Source organism: Rhinatrema bivittatum, chromosome 6 (assembly GCF_901001135.1).
Source record: "Rhinatrema bivittatum chromosome 6, aRhiBiv1.1, whole genome shotgun sequence".
Lineage (NCBI taxonomy): Eukaryota > Metazoa > Chordata > Amphibia > Gymnophiona > Rhinatrematidae > Rhinatrema > Rhinatrema bivittatum.
Genome location: NC_042620.1, coordinates 257,386,614 through 257,404,962, shown reverse-complemented (window position 1 = coordinate 257,404,962; position 18,349 = coordinate 257,386,614). Strand labels below are relative to the sequence as shown.

General features: G+C 45.6%; 1 protein-coding gene across 1 annotated transcript in view; it reads left to right on the top strand.

Annotated features, from left to right (window-relative positions):
• STX4 (syntaxin 4) overlaps window positions 1–18,349 on the top strand; it is a 76,635-nt gene that overhangs the window by 49,565 nt on the left and 8,721 nt on the right. The gene's annotated exons all lie outside the window — the stretch shown is intronic.

The following is an 18,349-nucleotide window of genomic DNA, read 5'->3' as shown; positions in this document are numbered from 1 at the left end:
CCTATTTGTAGGAACGTTCTGTGGAAACTGCTGTGTGGCAGGGTTTGTTGACTGGGTCTCGGGTGAGCTTTGATCTGTACCCTGACGTTTGTTTGCCTGTGTATTTTTGGCAGTTGCATGGTGTTCTCCACCTTCTTCCCTTATGTCTCTTGTGCCCAGTCTTTTTTTGCACAGTCACTTTCAGTCTCTTCGTTGCTGCATCTTTTAATTCTCCTTTAATACTCTTGAGATCACATCAGTTTTTCATTTTCTAGAATTAGGCCTGAAAGTTAAGACTTTAGTTCGCGATTGGCTTAGCTCATTTTTCATCTCTGCACTTTCATTTTGTAACAGAAAAAGAATCTCTGGAGTAAAGTTTCCTATTTTGCTCTTTGAATTTAGAAAAAGTGTCTCTCTTTTTAAATGTTTTTTTTCCTTGCCACTTTTGGAATCTTCAAGGTACCTGATCTCTCTACTGTCCTACCCACTTCGGGGGAAAAATGGCTCTCAAGTGTGATTTTTGCTGCTGCTTTCAAGTTTTATTTTGGATTCTTGCTATTGGTTGGGTGAGTTAGTAATTATGAGGTCCATGTTCAAAGGGTTTGTCTGTCGAAGTTTCACTTAGCCGTACTATCCCCAGAGCTTTAAATTTTCTGCTGTTTGACCCTTCCAGAGTTATCAGGCTAAGTCATTAGCCAGCTAGCAACTTAGCTGGATAAATTGGGGTTATTCCAGGCAGGCCAGACTAATCTGGATAATGCCTGTATACAGTTAAGTTATCCATATAAGATAAGATTACTTAAGAGCAGTCCTGAAATTATACGTATCCCAAAAAATGTTACTGTTAACTAGCTATGTTACAATGCACTGCCGGTTAAGTGTCGCGCCCCCCCCCCCCCCCCCCCTTGACTAGCAAAGAGGAAGCCATGTTTTCCTAGCGTGTAGCAGATGGACTCAGGACCAATGGGTATAGTGTACTCCTGTTAGGTTAGCAGTTGGAGACGGATCAGATTTCAATCTGACGTTAGCCCCTAGTACATATACCCCTGCAGGAAGTGCAGCTCTTCAGTATTTTCCGTCTCCATAGCAGTTAGGGACTATCTGCACGCTCTCCAGCGTTAGAACCAAATTCAAAGAAGAAATTCCAAATTTAAAGGAGAAAACTTACCTGAAGACTAGCCCCGCTGTCCTGCGGTGATACCCTCGGGTCCCTCCCCCAGTTGAGATTCCCGAGGTGATTTCCGTGGTCCCCTCAGAGGTTAGCCCTCGGTCTGGCGGCCGAATCGCGGCGAGGACCTAGCCCCCCGATCTCAGGAGCGGCTGAAAGGCAGCGGGTGCATCCTTGAGCGCGGCGGTGAAGGTATTTGCCCTCTCCCCCCGCAGCCGGAGACCGCCCGGGACGAAACCGGGAAGCGCCGAAGACAAGGTAAGGTAGAAATCTTCTGCTTGAACCGGTCTCCGAGGATCGAATAGGAGCACAAGTCACCGGCCGGGACCAGTGCCACCGGGGTTGATCCGCCCTAGCAGGGCCAGGCCCTGGCTATTTCCCAGAGTCTACCCACGTGGAGACTCTCCTAGGGGGTCGCCATATTGCCCGTGTGCTCGCCGTCGCCATCTTGGTCCTAATCGCCACACCGTTCGCCGTTCAGCTCGAGCGCACAAATCCGCCCTAGGCGCACAAAGTTCTTGTGCGCATAGACTTAGGCGTACATATAACCTTGCGCGCATAACTTGCACGCAAGGAGTCGGGCGCATTTCTACGGCTGGACGCACAGCTGCGCGCACAACTCACCCACTCATCTTAAGCGCACCGGAGCGCATAAGAGTTTATGCACCAACAGCCATGGCACCACCAGAAACAGGGGTAAAGGTTCAAGGCTCTCTCCAGCATGCCACATCAGAGCCGCACAAAGCGAGGAGGCAGACGGCCTGTGCACGCAGTGTAAGGAGGCCCTGGGAGATCCAGGTCAGGGCCAGTCCTACCCAAGACAGAGTACTAACTCCTCAGGAGGTACCCTGGACCTAGCAGGTCCCAGTGGGACTGCCCCACAGACGGGGACACCCAAGGATCCAGCGCCTCTCAGCTGGATCCAGCGTCGATCTCATGGGTGGAGTTCTTCAAGGGGATTCACGCCTTTGTTCTAATGCAAACTGAACCTCTGGCTGATCAGCCACGTGCTTCACCGGAGGACCCTCATGCCCCAGGCCCTTCAAGACCTAGGCACAGACTTCCACCACCCAGAAGCCCCACTTATGGGGTCACGGACGTCTCTGAAGAGGAAGCCGAGCCCCTAGAAGAAAGGGAGCTTCCCCTGGGGACAGAGCTTCACCGAACCATGAGACACTTCTTCACAAAGGACGAGCTCCCGGACCTGGTCACCCACCTACACATCCCAATTCATCAGGAACACCAGCGCTACCTACGAGATCTGCAGGGCGGCGACGTGGTCCTCCATCCATACCTTTTCCAGATTCTACCGTCTGGATGTTCAGGCTCGGGAGGACACAGCATTTGCAAGAGCAATTCTAAGTGGACCACGGGCAGCCTCCCACCCGGCTCAGGAGTAGCTTTTATACATCCCATTGGTCCTGAGTCCATCTGCTACACACTAGTAAATGGAGAAATTACTTATCTGATAATTTTGTTTTCCTTAGTGTAGACAGATGGACTCAGCAGCCCACCCTCGGCTGCCGTGACACATGAATCAAGAGTAAGCCATGTTTCGTTTACCTAGGGCATCCACCCTGATGGGTGTCGACGCTTTCCGGTTGAGTACACTGGCGGTCTCCAGCTATAATCAATCAACCAGTTCAAGTTAATCATGTTAATCAAGTTTTAACGTTTAACCAAGTTATGAAGTTAATCAAGTTAATCAAATCATTAAGTTAATCAATCAGTCAGTCACACATATATCCACATTGTTTTTCGAGGAGAATACTGAAGAGCTGCACTTCCTGCAGGGGTATATGTACTAGGGGCTGACGTCATATTGAAATCTGATCTGTCTCCAACTGCTAGCAGCAGGAGTACACTATACCCATTGGTCCTGAGTCCATCTGTCTACACTAAGGAAAACGAAATTATCATGTAAGTAATTTCTCCATTGCTACATAGGGACCTCCCTTTTCAGTTTTGTTTTTCTTTTATCAGTGTTTGTTACAAAAAGAACACAAATTGGAGAACAGCAGTTGAAAGAAATAACTCTTCATTTTTTTGAAACATAAGAGAAAAGGGAAGCCTAGGATCCTAAAGCAAGAGTTTTCAAACCCAAAATATTGATATGGCTAGATGAACATTTTTGACATTTTCCCTCTTTCCTTCCTTTCTTCCAGTAGCATCTCCTGTCTCTCCCCAGCATTTCCCCCTTTCTCTTCCCTATTTCCTTTTGTTCCCAATGTCTCCTCTTTGTCTTTCCATTTCCATTTATTTGGATTGATTTCCTGCCAGTTGCTGATAACGTCAAGGTGAACTACATAATCTTTCTTCTGCTTTCCATCTCTCTCCTTCCCCCTTCCCCCTTTTCCTTTCTTCCAAACTACGATATCTAAAGCTCTGTTTTTACCAACGATGGCTTTCAGCACAGACACTCTCCTGCAGTGATGGTTTAGAACTGCATCTTCCTCTCTCTTCACCATCACTTGACCAGCAGCATGCCCCTCCCTACTCAGCAATATTCCCCTCTTTGTTTCTCTCCCACCCCCAATACCAAACAAAACATTCCATCCCTTTTCTCCCAGGACAAGCAGGATGGTTAGTCCTCACAGATGGGTGACATCAGATGGAAGCCAGTCACGGAATACTTTGACTGGCACACTGAGCATGCCACTAACCCCGTAGCCACATGGGGTCCCCCTCAGTCTCTTTTATCCGTGGTGCTGTTGCCTCGCGGTTTGTGGAACTCTGTTTCAAAATGTTTTCCTCACAGAAGAATTCGACGTGTTCGTCTTCGATTTCTTCCCCCCCCCCCCGCCTCAGGGTCCCCCATTGCGAATAGATTCCTCTTGCATCGGTAGGTGTGTTTTCATGCTCTTACAGTCTGTTCCCAAACATCTACACGCCCCCCCCCCCCCCCCCCCCCCCCGGTGACTGACGGCCACCAACCGCACACTGCCCCTCACAAGCATCAGACATTCAAAGGCTTCTGGATTGTCATCCTCTGTGCTGGAGAAGAAATGGGCTGAGCACTGTGGGAAGCATCTACACTGGCACCGATAATTGTCGCTGTCCAGTACAAGCACAGACACCGGAGCGGCGTCGGCCGAACCCCCTCCGAAGAGGCCCCTTCCTCCTCCAAATCTGGGAGCCCAGAACGTTCCCCACCGATATCTGTGCTGGGCACTGAGCCTCCTCGAACCCGGTGGATGCTTTGGTGATGCCCAGTCTGCCTCCTACTTCAGGGTCGGTCTTGTTTGCCCTACATTCAGAGAGAAGTTGGACTTCCTGGTTCAACAGGCAGTGCTAAATGCCCTTCGGGGTCTCCAGCAGCTACTGAAGCCGGCCCCCATACAGGCATCGGAACTGAGCCCTCCATGTTGGCGCCTCTGCTGGAAAGTCTGGACATGCTGCTCAGTGCCTTACCAATGCAGCCCCTGCCGGCAGGCTTCCCGGTGCCTTGTCCACCACCGGTGCCTCTCTCCATCTCAATCCCAATTCCGGCTCCTCAGAGGAGGAAGATGCAGTGCCGCGCTTCATCTCCATGGGCAGTGCCGCTGATGCTGGATCCAGTCCCCGGGCCCTCTGACCTCCCGGTGCCCCAGCTTCCATCACAGGTCCCGGTGCCCTCGATGCCAGCGCCACCGCTGTCATTTCCACCTCACAGGCCATCAGAGCCCACACTCCGTACTATGGGTTTTGGCCTCCCTCCCTGACCCAGGCAGTTTAGGGGTGAGGAGGAGGCCCCTTATGACCCATGAGAGGATGCCTCCTTTGAGCATTCCTCAGAGGCCTCCGAGGACCTTCTGTCGGAGCCTTCTCCACCAGATGAGAGAAGATGCTCGCCTCCCGAGGACTTATCCTTTGCGAGCTTTGTGCGGGCATTGGCAGAAACCATCCCCTTCCAGCTTTTAACTGAAGCGAATGCCTGCCATATGATGTTGGAGGTCCTCCAATTCGTGGATGTCCCTAAGGAGGTGATTGCCATCCCTGTACATGAGGTCCTCTTAGACCTCCTCTACCGGCTCTGGGAAACCATCCGGGTTCTGTGTCTCCGGTCAACAGAAAAAACAGATGCCACCTATCTAGTGCAACAGGCCCTGGGCTTCCAGAAAAGCCAGTTACCTCACCAGTCAGTGGTAGTGGAATCAGCCCAGAAAAGCAAAGCCAAAAGGACCCGCCCTCACTCCTCCGCCCCTCCTGGGAAGGACCACAGAGCCTTAGACGCTCTAGGTCAGAGAGTTTTCCAAGGATCTATGCTTATCTCTCGGATAGCGGCATACCAATTATACATGAACCAGTTACAAACCGGAACCTTTGGAAACAAGTCTAGGAGTTTGCCAAGGGCCTACCACAACAGTTCCAGGAGGGCCTAGAATCCATCCTCCAAAAAGGATTAGAAGATGGGAAACATGAAGTGAGAGAGGCCTATGATGCCTTTGAGATGGTGTCCAGGGTCTCAGCAGCAGGCATTATTCCAGACTCTGGCCCTGGATGAAAGCCTCCGACCCTTCACCCAGAGATTCAAGGCAAACTGGCCGATCTCCCCTGTACAGGAGAAAGCCTGTTCGGGGACAAAATCTGGGATGCAGAGGCCCAACTCGGGGATCACCATGAGACTCTACGTCAGTTGTCTACTACAACCTCTGACCCCTCTTCGGCGACCCGCAGAGCACCACGTAGGGATTCCAGAAAGCAGTTTTACAGGCAACGGAGGTACTATCCTCCGGCCTCCCATGCTCGTCCAGCTCGGGTTGCACAAAGAGGCCACCCTCGCCAACCATGAGCGCCTAGGGCTCAGCCAGCCCCTCAGCCTAGCCCTGCAGCTGGCTTTTGACTTAAAACAATGCAACCTTAATACTGAGAAAATTACTAATATCAAAAAATCAAACAGATTTCTCACAAAAAAAACTTATAGTGGACAAAATTATATATGTTGCCAAGTTGCTGGCTTTTGACTGGCACAGAGAGAGCAGCAGCCTAACTCCTGTGCCCACACTGTCCAATCCACCGGCGGGAGGCCGACTCTGCCTATTCGTAAACAACTGGTTCCCAATCACCACCGACCGATGGGTGTTGTCCATTGTAGCACAGGGTTACCGCCTGAACTTTCTCAATGTTCCCCAAGACTTCCCACCCTCTCCAGCATGGAGCCTCATGGAACACACAGTGATCCTCGAGCTAGAACTCTTGGCCCTGTTATGGTCCAGAGCCGTAGAATCGCTTCCCCGGGCTCAGCGCGGCTGGGGGTTCTACTCCCGGTATTTTCTCATTCCAAAGAAAACAGGCGGCCTTTGTCCCATCCTCGACCTCTGGGCTGTAAACAAGTTCTCCAGAGAGAGCGGTTCAAAATGTTATCCATGGGTACCTTACTACCGCTTCTGCACCAAGGGGACTGGCTCTGCTCTCTCAACCTACAGGACGCCTATGCACACATTGCCATCTTTCCAACTCATGAGAAATATCTGCACTTTGTAGAAGGCCAGCGGCTCTTTCAGTACAGGGGTCTTCTCTTCGGGCTAGCCTCCGCACCGCGGGTCTTCATGAAGTGCCTGGCAGTGGTGGGAGCACATTTACGTCGGAGCAGGGTGTATGTGTTCCCATATCTGGACAGTTGGCCTCATCAAGAGTTCTTCAAGGGACAGGAGCTCTTCAATCCATGTACAGGATGAAGAGACTCCTCCAATCGCTGGGATTCCTTGTAAACTACCCGAAATCCCAGCCATCTCCATCCCAGCGACTGAGCTTCATCAGGGCGGATCTGGACACTGTGGTAGCTTATGCGTTCCTTCCCAGCGAACGCATAACCACCCTGGCTGGGCTAGCCAGGTCCATCAGTCACCTGCTCCTTAAGTTGCTGGGTCACATGGCCTCGTCGGTACACATCACTCCAATGGCCCACCTGGCCATGAGGGTCACGCAGTGGACTCTGCGGTCTCAGTAGCACTAAGCCTCTCAAGAACTCTTTGTACTGGTCTGGATAACTGAACCACTCCAGTTCTCCCCTCGCTTGGTGGGCGCAGGAATCCAACCTGAGCAAGGGACTTCCTTTTCAGTCCCCAACTGCTCAGGTGATCTTGACCATGGATGCTTCCAACCTAGGCTGGGGGGGGCCTATGTTAATGGCCTCCACATGCAAGGGATGTGGTCAAAAGCCAAGGCGAATTGCCAGATAAACTTCCTGGAACTCCGGGCGATGTGGTATGCACTCTACGCATTCCCAGTACTGCCTGTCTAATAGGGTCGTCTTGATCCAGATGGACAACCAAGTGGCCATGTGGTACGTGAACACACAGGGGGGCATAGGCTTTTATCTCCTCTGCCAAGAGGCAGCACAGATTTGGGCCTGGGCCCTGTCATGTTCCATGCTCCTGCGTGCCATCTTGTGGTGGCAGACCGCCTCAGTCGGACCTGCTATCCCTACAAGTGGTCTCTAAACCCCTATGTAGTGGACAGGATCTTCCATATCTAAACAGGTTATCTCACTTCCTTCAAATCCATCTATCAGCTGGTCAATTTTTGACTCTGTATAAACTTTAGAAATTAATTTTCTCAAGAAGATGAATCCAGCTGTTCATCCGCAAGACTCTCTTTCTATAAAATCGCTTCAAACTGTTCCTGATTTAGTAGCCCCACTGCTAGCTGATATCATCAATATTTTCCTTAGAAGAAGGTTGTTTTCTGATTCTCTTAAATGTGCGGTTGTAAAACCTTTATTAAAGAATCCCAATCTAGATCCCGAGAACTTGACAAATTACCGGCCAGTATCAACTCTCCCTTTTCTAGCGAAATTGCTAGAAAAGGTAGTCAACAAACAATTAAGGATTATTTGGATATCATCAATTACTTTACCCATCCCAATTTGGGTTTCGAAAATCACACAATACAGAAACACTTTTAACATCTCTCTCAGACAAGATACTGAGAGGACTTAAGAACATAAGAACATGCCATACTGGGTCAGACCAAGGGTCCATCAAGCCCAGCATCCTGTTTCCAACAGTGGCCAATCCAGGCCATAAGAACCTGGCAAGTACTCAAAAACTAAGTCTATTTCATGTTACCATTGCTAGTAATAGCAGTGGCTATTTTCTAAGTCAATTTAATTAATAGCAGGTAATGGACTTCTCCTCCAAGAACTTATCCAATCCTTTTTTAAACACAGCTATACTAACTGAACTAACCACGTCCTCTGGCAACAAATTCAAGAGTTTGTGCGTTGAGTGAAGAAGAACTTTCTCCGATTTAGTTTTAAATGTGCTAACTTCATGGAGTGCCCCCTAGTCTTTCTATTATCTGAAAGACTAAATAACCGATTCACATCTACCCGTTCTAGACCTCTCATAATTTTAAACATCTCTATCATATCCCCCCTCAGCCATCTCTTCTCCAAGCTGAAAAGTCCTAACCTCTTTAGTCTTTCCTCATAGGGGAGCTGTTCCATTCCCCTTATCATTTTGGTAGCCCTTCTCTGTACCTTCTCCATCGCAATTATATCTTTTTTGAGATGCGGCGACCAGAATTGTACACAATATTCAAGGTGGGGTCTCACCATGGAGCGATACAGAGGCATTATGACATTTTCCGTTTTATTCACCATTCCCTTCCTAATAATTCCCAACATTCTGTTTGCTTTTTTGACTGCCGCAGTACACTGAACCGACTATTTCAATGTGTTATCCTCTATGACGCCTAACATTGTGTAACTATAGCATGGGTTATTTTTCTCTATATGCATCACCTTGCACTTATCCACATTAAATTTCATCTGCCATTTCGATGCCCAATTTTCCAGTCTCACAAGGTCTTCCTGCAATTTATCACAATCTGCTTGTGATTTAACTACTCTGAACAATTTTGTATCATCTGCATGATCATCTGATCATGGAAATTCCTACTTATTGATTCTACTGGACATTTTGGCGGCCTTCGATACCATCAATCATGAGTCTATGATCTCTAGACTCCAGGAAATAGACCTTAAAGGAACAACCCTCACCTGGTTTAAGTCTATTTTCAAATAGAGCCTTTAGGGTAAAAATAGGTCCTTCTGAAATAGATACGATCACTCTAGCTTCAGGGGTACCACAGGTTCATCACTGTCTCCCACCTTATTCAATATCTATATGGTCCCACTTTGCAGGTTACTGGCTGGATTAGGGCTAGTTCATTACATATACGCAGATGACGTACAGATTCTTCTGCAGATCAAAGACTCACTTCATAACACCTTGAAATTTTGGGAAATCTATCTCAATGCAATAAATCAACTATTCTCTCAAATGGCGCTTTCTCTAAACAATTCTAAAACTGAAATTCTTTTCGTTTGTAACAAAGTTACAGACAAAATTTCTTCGGATATTAGTTTGTTGGCCATCTTACAACATTAAGCAGGAAGGTAGGGATCTTCGTTGTACTATAGATAGTGAACTTAATCTACAGGCTTTTGTAAAATCTACTGTTAAAGATGGCTTCTATAAACTGCAAATTTTGAAAAAATTGAAACCTTTACTTTCGGACAGTTCTTCAAGCTCTTTTACTGTCCAAATTAGACTATTGCAATGCTCTTTTGTTGGGACTCCATCATCTTTTAGTCCCTTACAGCTCTTGCAAAATGCCGTGGCATGTCTGTTAACCAACTTGAGGAAATTTGGTCATATCACTCCCATATTAAAGGACTTTCATTGGTTAACCAATCATTTTCGCATTCAGTATAAATGTTTGACATTAATCCATAAATTAATTTATGGGGTAAATACAGAATGGCTAAATGCTTCTCTTTACATTCACACTCCATCACATAATCTAAGATCTATGGGCAAGGCATTACTTACAATTCCATCACCGAAGTCAGCACATTTAAACCAGGTTAGGGAAAAGGGCCCTGTCTTTGGCTGGGCCAAAACTTTGGAACGCTCTTCCACGCGACATTCGATTAGAGGCAAGCAGTCAACCATTCAAGAAAAAGCTTAAAACTTGGTTGTTTGAAGAGGCCTATACAAAGTCAGGCTAAATCCCTTTTTTGGTCATTCTCCCATGGAATTATAGTGTAGTTTAATTTAAATAATTTTAGTTTTTTACTAAAAATGTTAGGACAGTAGTCATGAAATTTTATTAATTTTTAAATATATTTTATTGTTTTGTAAAGTATACTACATAATTTATTTTATTTTAACCTAGAAATTCCAATGGGCTGCTTTTTTGTTAATAATTTTAGAGTATGTTTTTTATTTGGTTTTAATAGATCAATATATTTATGGGTCAAAGTAATAATGGTTTTTCCCCAATTGAATTGTAAACTGACGTGAAGTGAATACAATATGTTCGGTATATAAAAATGTTTAAATAAATAAAATGTGGATCTCTCTGCATCCTCACAGAACCACAAGGTAGACCATTTCTGCTCCCTGCACAAGGAAGGAAAGGGTCCAGCAGTGGATGCCTTTGCAGTCTCCTGTATGCATACCTTCCAATCCCACTCATAGCCAAGACTCTTGTGAAGCTACAACAGGACCAAGGCTCCATGGTCCTCACAGCCCCGCAATCTGTCAGTCCAGGAGCCCATCCGCCTGGGCACCTCGCCCAACCTCATCACACAGGATCAGGGCAGGTTTACGCCACCTGAACCGGTTGCTGGCCCTCACGGCTTGGATGTTGAAAGGCTAGTGCTGCAGTCCCTCGACCTTTCGGACAATGTCTCACAAATCCTGGTAGCTTAGTGTAAGCCTTCCATACGGAAGTTCTACCAAGCAAAGTGGAAGAGGTTTTTCATCCTGGTGTGTGGATCAGGGTCTTGATCTTTTCACTTGCCCAAAGCTTAGGCTTTGGATTACCTCTGGCGCCTCTCGGAGTCTGGGCTACAGACTACCTCAATCCGGGTACATCTGAGTGCTATCGGTGCCTACCACCGAGGAGTGGGCGACACTCCGATCTCGGTGCAGCTCTTAGTGGGGCGCTTCATGTGAGGCTTACTTCAACTAAAGCCTTCTCTCCATCCTCCTGTTGTGGCCTGGGATCTCAACATAGTGCTGGCATGGCTCATGCGGCCTCTGTTCAAGCCCCTGTGCTCCTGTGAGTTGAAACATCTCACCTGGAAGGTCATCTTCCTAGTGGCAGTTACTTCTGCTCGCAGAGTCAGTGAGCTGCAGGCCTTAGTGACCTATCCGACTTACACGAGGTTCTTCCACGACAGAGTGGTGCTGTGCACTCACCCTAAGTTCCTGCCTAAGGTGGTGACTGACTTTCACCTAAATCAGTCCATCATGTTGCCCACCTTTTTCCCCGAGGCCAAACTCTTCCCGGTGAGCGTACTCTGCACACCTTTGTGGTTCTACAAAAAAAAAAAAGGCGAGAGATTTGGGAGTCCCTTTTTTCTTATCGCCAAGTCTCTACTCAATATAGATGCAAAACTGTTCTCTATACTAACTGCTAGATTGAGCAAGATACTTCATGATTTAGTGGTACAAAATCATTACCACTAAATCATGTAGAACTTCCGCATGGAAGGCTTACACTAAGCTACCAGGACTTGTGAGACATTGTCCGAAAGAGGTACAAAATCATGTACCACTACATGGCTGTCGTTATAGGGTCAGTCTTTTCAAATTGTTGGCCAAACTGGGACATCTAGCATTCAGACAGGAGAGGGGTGGAAAAGGCCTTCAACAAAGTGATTTGGTCATACATGTTTTGGGTGTTGGAAAATGGGGAATACAGGGGGCCTTTGTAGAATGAAAAAAAATAATGCACTGTTCCCCAAAAACTTGAATTTTAGTTAATGGGGCGATGTCATCAAAAAAACAAGTATGTGACACGGATGCCTTCTGTCCCCACTACCTTACATCCTGCTATTGGAGCCTTTAGCAATTAAAATTAGAGAGGCAGACCCTATTCAAGGTTTTAAGATTGGAGGCAGTTTAATGAAAATATGCATGTTTGTAGATGACCTTTTACTGTTTTGGCTGATGTGGTCAATGATATCCTGAGTGGTCTTAGGATTTTTGCTGATTTTTAAATCCTTTGCAGGCTTAAAAATCAATTTTGAAAAGTCAGAGGCTGTGCCGTTACATCTGTCTGTAAACGATAAATGGAATGGCAGCTTTGCTTTTCTTTTTCAATGGTACTTGGAGGTGTAGATCCCCTCTGATTTATCTTCTTTATATGAAACAAATTTTAGAGATTGGTTGGAAGGTTTTAAGGCACAGTTGAATGTGTGTAGCATGAGCTACCAATATCGCTCATGGGCAGATGTGCGCTTTTTAAAATGATTCTGCTCCCAAAATTATTATATAGGTTACAAATGCTTCCCAGCTGGCTATCCCATAAGGACTTTAACAGATTTGAAATCTAAACTCATTTGGTTTTTATGGGTTAGAAAAAGGCCTAGAGTAAGTTATGAAAAGATTTTGAGAGGTAAAGAGTTAGAGGGCATAGACGTTCCTCATTTTAGATGGTATAATTTGGCTTCCTAGATGCGATTTATAAGGGAAATAACTAGTGAGTTTAAATGTAGTCCTTCCAGATTGCTAGACACTCGACTTACACCTTATTCTCCACTGGGATTGCTTTACTTGCCTGATGCCAATATGTCATCAGCAATTAAAGACAATGTCTTGGTGCAGCCTTTAATAAATGCTTGGTGATATTGTGGAAATTTGGCAAATGGATGCTAAGTTATCTCTGTTTCTCCCAATTCAAGGAAATATAAATTTTGTACCAGTGTTGGATAATTGAGGTACAAAGAGACTCTTCTTACATTCAAAACTTTGTGGATAAAATTTTGAGTTTTACACAACTTGGGCAACAATACAAACTCCCACATAATTATTTTTTTACCTTTTAAGTTCTCTATTTTAGGACTGCCCATTCATAAGGTTCTTCAAGAAGTAAAACTGCCTGAGGATGCACATTATGAGAGATGTTTCTCATTTTGTAAGGTTCATAAGAATTATGTAACTACTTGGCAGATGTTTTATTATCTGTTACTGGAGGATAGGAAAAAGATTCTAGGTGAGTTGGGTTATACTGCATCATGGTGATAGGCTAAGGAATCTGGTCATCCTAACTGGGGTGGGATATGGTGGGGGTAGCTGTATGCATGGTATGAGGGATATGTTGATGGGTGTGGGGTTAAAAGAGGGAAGGGAGCTGGGGAGGGTGGATTTTTTTTGAGGAAACAATTTTGAAAATGTGAAGTATGATGCATGAATCCATGATGTTAATTTATATGATCTCTTTACCATGTTTTATTTTGCCTATGGAATGATGGTACTGTTTTTTATGTTTATGTATCATATTAATAAACAGTTTGAAAATAAATTAATAAACAGTTTGTTGGCTGTCCATTCTTGACGAATGGACAGCCAACAGATACACCCCCCCCCACTCAAACAGGTCATTAAGAAATTCTTTAAAATCCAGGATTACAGTGGGCTCTGGTAGAATTAGACCTGTGATGAGGAGACACACAATGTACCAAATGCAAAAAGAACAAAAAGCCTTCTCTATATTAAAAACTAATGAAGTTCTTGAGAAAAACATTGAAGTGTTACCAGAAAAGAGAAAAAAACACAATGCATGCAGAATATCAAGTTCCATAACCAAAAGAAAAATCTAATTGAGATGGATAACTCTGTCAACAGTGGCACAACTGCAAAAGGAAAGAGTGAAGTGAATAACAAATCTCAACTAAAGTCTCATAAGGAGTCCAGGAAAAGCAATAACCTTAAAGAGAGTACCTGGAAGGCTATGACCACAAATGCTCATAGTTTGGGAAATAAAATCCCAGATCTACAGGCCCTAATGACAGAGGCAGAATTGGACATTGTTGCTATCACAGAGACATGGTTCACAGAATCTCATGAATGGGATACAACAATACCAGGCTATAACTTGTTAAGGAAGGACAGAGTGGATAGAAAAGGGGGAGGTGTGGCTCTTTATGTCAGAAACAACATCCAAGCATCTGAGCTGCAAGGAAGTTGGGGCAAGGAAGAAGCACTATGGGTCGACCTAAAAAAAGATGACGGAGCATCCATTTATATTGGAGTGGTTTACAGGCCTCCAAACCAAAAGGAAGAGCTGGACAGAGATCTGGTTGAAGACATCCATAAGATAGGTAAGAAGGGAGAAGTGGTGATCGTGGGTGACTTTAATATGCCAGATGTAGACTGGAAAATCCCATCTGCAGAAACTAAAAATAGTAGAGCGATAGTGGATGCCATGCAAGTAACTTTGTTCAAACAAATGGTGTTGGAACCCACGAGAGAAGGAGCTATACTCGACTTAGTGCTCAATAATGGAGATAATGTCTCCGATGTCCAGGTGGGCACCCACCTCAGCACCAGTGATCATCAAACGATATGGTTTAATATCACTAAAAGAATAGGGAAAAGAACCACAAAGACCCGAGTTTTACAGTTCAAAAACACAGACTTTGAGGAAATGGGGAAGTACCTGGAGGAAGAACTAAAAGGATGGGAGAATGAAAGAGATGTGGATCAGCAGTAGACCAATCTAAAAGGAGCAATCACCAAGGCAACTGCTCTATATGTTAGAAATGTAAAGAAAAGCAAAAGAAAATTGAAACCTATCTGGTTCTCAAAGGAGGTGGCTGACAAAATTAAAGCTAAAAGAACAGCATTCAAAAAATACAAAAGATCCCAAAGGGAGGAGCACAAAGAAGAATATTTGTTTCAACTGAGGGAGACGAAGAAATTAATCAAGTTGGCAAAAAGTCAAGAGGAAGAGAGGATTGCCAAGGAGATAAAAAATGGTGACAAAACATTTTTCAGATACATCAGCGAAAAGAGAAAGGTCCAAAGTGGTATAGTGAAATTGAAAGGTGGTAATGATCAATGTGTGGAGAGAGATAAAGAAATGGCAGAAATATTAAACGAATACTTCAGCTCTGTGTTCACTAAAGAAGACCCTGGAGAAGGACCAGCTCTACACAACAAGAAACTGGAGGGAAGTGGAATAGATGAAAATCCTTTTACAGTAGAAAATGTATGGGAAGAGCTAAAGAATCTGAAAGTGGACAAAGCTATGGGGCCTGATGGGATTCATCCAAGGATACTGAGGGAGCTCAGAGATGTTCTGGCGGGTCCGCTGTGTGACCTGTTCAATAGATCCCTAGAAACAGGAGTGGTACAAAGAGATTGGAGAAGAGCGGTGGTGGTCCCGCTTCACAAGAGTGGGAACAGGGAGGAGGCTGGCAACTACAGACCGGTTAGCCTCACTTCGGTGGTGGGAAAAGTAATGGAGTCACTGCTGAAAGAGAGAATAGTGAACTATCTACAGTCAGGAGAATTAATGGACCAGAGGCAACATGGATTCACCAGGGGAAGATCCTGTCAGACAAATCTGATTGACTTTTTTGACTGGGTAACCAAGGAATTGGATCAAGGAAGAGCGCTCGATGTCATCTACTTGGATTTCAGCAAAGCTTTTGATACGGTTCCGCACAGGAGACTGGTGAATAAAACGAGAAGCTTAGGAGTGAGGGCCGAGGTGGTGACCTGGATTGCAAATTGGTTGACGGACAGAAGACAATGTGTGATGGTAAACGGAACTTTCTCTGAAGAGAGAGCGGTTTTAAGTGGTGTACCACAAGGATCGGTTTTGGGACCGGTCCTGTTCAATATCTTTGTGAGCGACATTGCGGACGGGATAGAAGGTAAGGTTTGTCTTTTTGCGGATGACACTAAGATCTGCAACAGAGTGAACACGCCGGAAGGACTGGAGAGAATGAGACGGGATTTAAGGAAACTGGAAGAGTGGTCAAAGATATGGCAGCTGAGATTCAATGCCAAGAAGTGCAAAGTCATGCATATGGGGAGTGGAAATCCGAATGAACTGTATTCAATGGGGGGGGAAAGGCTGATGTGCACGGAGCAGGAGAGGAACCTTGGGGTGATAGTGTCTAATGATATGAAGTCTGCGAAACAATGTGACAAGGCGATAGCAAAGCCAGAAGAATGCTGGGCTGCATAGAGAGAGGAATATCGAGTAAGAAAAGGGAAGTGATTATTCCCTTGTACAGGTCCTTGGTGAGGCCTCACCTGGAGTACTGTGTTCAGTTCTGGAGACAGTATCTACAAAGAGACAAAGACAAGATGGAAGCGGTACAGAGAAGGGCAACCAAGAAGGTGGAGGATCTTCATCGGATGACGTACGAGGAGAGATTGAAGAATCTAAATATGTACACCCTGGAGGAAAGGAGGAGCAGGGGTGATATGATTCAGACTTTCAGATACTTGAAAAACTTTAATGATCCAAAGACAACGACAAACCTTTTCAGACGGAAAAAAATCAGCAGAACCAGAGGTCACGAGCTGAGGCTCCGGGGAGGAAGACTAAGAACCAATGTCAGGAAGTATTTCTTCACGGAAAGGGTGGTGGATGCCTAGAATGCCCTTCCGGAGGAAGTGGTGAAGTCTAAAACTGTGAAGGACTTCAAAGGGGCGTGGGATAAACACTGTGGATCCATCAAGTCTAGTGGGCATAAATATAGAGGAGGTGGTAAAACACTGCACGGAGCGGCAGTAGCCACAGAGGCATTCACGGAGCGGGATGCCAGTGGCCAGTAGTTGTTCCACCTTCAGGCAGCAAAATACTGCACGGAGCGGCAGTAGCCACAGAGGCATTCACGGAGCGGGATGCCAGTGGTTTGTGTTCCACCTTCACGGAGCGGAAGGTTGGAGGGCTGCCATCTCCAAAAAAACAAAAACAAAAAAACAAAAAACAAACAAACAAAACAGAGGTGGGTAAGAGTATGGGGCAGGGGTGTGGCCGTTTATTGCGGCAGTTACTACCCCTGATTGAGCTGGATGTTCATTGGGATGCGGATACGGCACTGCTCTCTGCATTGGTGGAGGGGTGGAAGGGAATTGGGGCCGGAGGGTGCTGGAAGCCAATAGTGACGGGGGAGGGGGAGAAAAAAAAGGGGGGGGGAGATTAAAAAAAAAATAAAAAATGGATAAACTGCGTAGCTTGCTGGGCAGACTGGATGGGCCGTTTGGTCTTCTTCTGCCGTCATTTCTATGTTTCTATGTTACTATGTTTCTATGAAAAAATACAACTTTTATGTATTTCTCTTAGTCCTGAAGTTATCTTTTGTGTTGTATTTTGCTGTTTTCATGGATACAATATAATCTCACAGTCTTAGTTCTTATGTTCAGTAGAGAGAGTTTCCTTCTGCTGTCCTCTTATTGCTGGTATGATTTGTGTTCTGCCTTGCAGTATAGGGTCTCAGCAGTTAGTGTGTCTTCATACTCTTTCGATATGTCTCATAACATGGGAGAGTTGGTCTATTAAGGGCTTATTTACTAAAGTGTAGCATAGAAACATAGAAATGACGGCAGAAGAAGACCAAACGGCCCATCCAGTCTGCCCAGCAAGCTTCACACATTTTTCTCATACTTATCTGTTTCTCTTAGCTCTTTGGTTCTATTTCCCTTCCACCCCCACCATTAATGTAGAGAGCAGTGATGGAGCTGCATCCAAGTGAAATATCTAGCTTGATTAGTTAGGGGTAATAGGGGTAGTAACCGCTGCAATAAGCAAGCTACACCCATGCTTATTTGTTTTACCCAGAATATGTTGTTCAGCCCTTATTGGTGGTTTTTCTTCTCCCCTGCCGTTGAAGCAGAGAGCTATGCTGGATATGCATTGAAAGTGAAGTATCAGGCTTATTTGGTTTGGGGTAGTAACCGCCGTAACAAGCCAGCTACTCCCCACTTTGTGAGTGCGAATCCTTTTTTCTTCTCCCCTGCCGTTGAAGCAGAAAGCTATGCTGGATATACGTGAAGTATCAGTTTTTCTTCTCCCCTGCCGTTGAAGCAGAGAGCTATGCTGGATATGCATTGAAAGTGAAGTATCAGGCTTATTTGGTTTGGGGTAGTAACCGCCGTAACAAGCCAGCTACTCCCCACTTTGTGAGTGCGAATCCTTTTTTCTTCTCCCCTGCCGTTGAAGCAGAAAGCTATGCTGGATATACGTGAAGTATCAGTTTTTCTTCTCCCCTGCCGTTGAAGCAGAGAGCTATGCTGGATATGCATTGAAAGTGAAGTATCAGGCTTATTTGGTTTGGGGTAGTAACCGCCGTAACAAGATTTACAGCAATTTCAATTAGTTCTAATGACCTAGCCACTAATAATGCGTGGCAAATGTGCCTTTACTGCCTCACCTTAGTAAATGGACCCCTTAATAAGTAAT